Raw genomic sequence first — 1,470 nt, 5'->3', positions numbered from 1 at the left:
AACGGCGCGCGCGGGGAGTGTGCGTCCTCACTCCGGCTCGGTTAGCCGCCATTACCCATGCGCTCCACGGGGTTACCACGAAGGGGCTGGCTGTCAGCTCCTCGTCAAGGGCGGAGCCTGGTAACCCCCCCGCACCCAATAAGAAGGGCGGACCGATTCCATCTGGGGCGGAGCTAACGAGCCGAGGGCGTGTCACTCCCCGCCGGATATACGCAGCGACTGACCGGATGTGACGTCAGATGCGCCCCCAGCTTGGAGAAAGAACGTCACCTTCCAGCGCTGAGAGAGAGACCTCCCGCATCTCTGGACCGGACCGGGTCGATTCTGTCCTTGAGCCAAGAGTGCACCTTGAGCCATCGATACCCGCTTTCCTTGCCATCAATCCCCGTGTGAGTCAGCCTTTGTCCCGTTTATCTGTCGTCTGTCGGGGTTAATATAAGAGTGTGTCTAAGTGCCTATCTTACTATGCTGTACCTCTCGTCTCTGTAGTCTAACCTTCCGCCCTAATATAACCTCCTCCGGAGGTCTTGAGAACTGAACCCCTGGTGTCGTGTCATTTTAATCCCAGCCGTTGTGTCCTTTTCCTTCATTGAGCTAGCGTAGCGCGACTTCGTCAACGTTCGAGTATAATCGGGTAACTTGTGCGGACACGGCGGCCATTCCGCTCGGCCCACCATAACATCAGAGTCGTGTCTGTAACAATATATATATATATATATATATATATATTACTATATGTACATGTATATAGATTACTATATGTAGATGTATGTAGATTGCTATATGTAGATGTATGTAGATTACTGTATGTAGCTGTATGTAGATTACTGTATGTACTTATATACAGATTACTATATGTGAATGTATGTAGATGACGATATGTAGATATATGTAGATTGCTATATGTAGATGTATGTAGATTACTATATGTAGCTGTATGTAGATTACTATATGTAGCTGTATGTAGATTACTGTATGTAGTTGTATCTAGATTACTGTATGTACTTATATACAGATTACTATATGTAAATGTATGTAGATGACGATATGTAGATATATGTAGATTGCTATATTTAGATGTTTGAAGATTACTCTATGTAGATGTTTGTAGATTACTATATGTAGATGTAGGTAGATTACTGTATTTGATGTATGTTGATTGAAGAACAAAATGTTTTGATGTATTGGTGTATTGATGTATTGAACAAATGTATTGATTGATGTATGTTGATTGAAGCTGAAGGGAAAGGTGTATGCTGCATGTGTGAGAAGTGTTATGATTTATGGGAGCGAGACATGGGTAATGAACGTAGAGCAGCAACGAAGGCTGGAAAGGGTGGAAATGCGAATGGTTCGATGGATGTGAGGAGTATCGTTGAGAGAGAGGAAGACAAATGATGAATTGCGAAAGATGATGGGAATAGAGCCTGTGACTGATGCTGTGAAGAGGAACAGGTTGAGATGGTTTGG

The sequence above is a fragment of the Myxine glutinosa genome, unplaced genomic scaffold (assembly GCF_964187855.1).
Source record: "Myxine glutinosa unplaced genomic scaffold, kmMyxGlut1.1 SCAFFOLD_1435, whole genome shotgun sequence".
NCBI lineage: Eukaryota > Metazoa > Chordata > Myxini > Myxiniformes > Myxinidae > Myxine > Myxine glutinosa.
The sequence above is the reverse complement of the archived record's forward strand: the minus strand, read 5'-3'. Positions refer to the sequence as shown.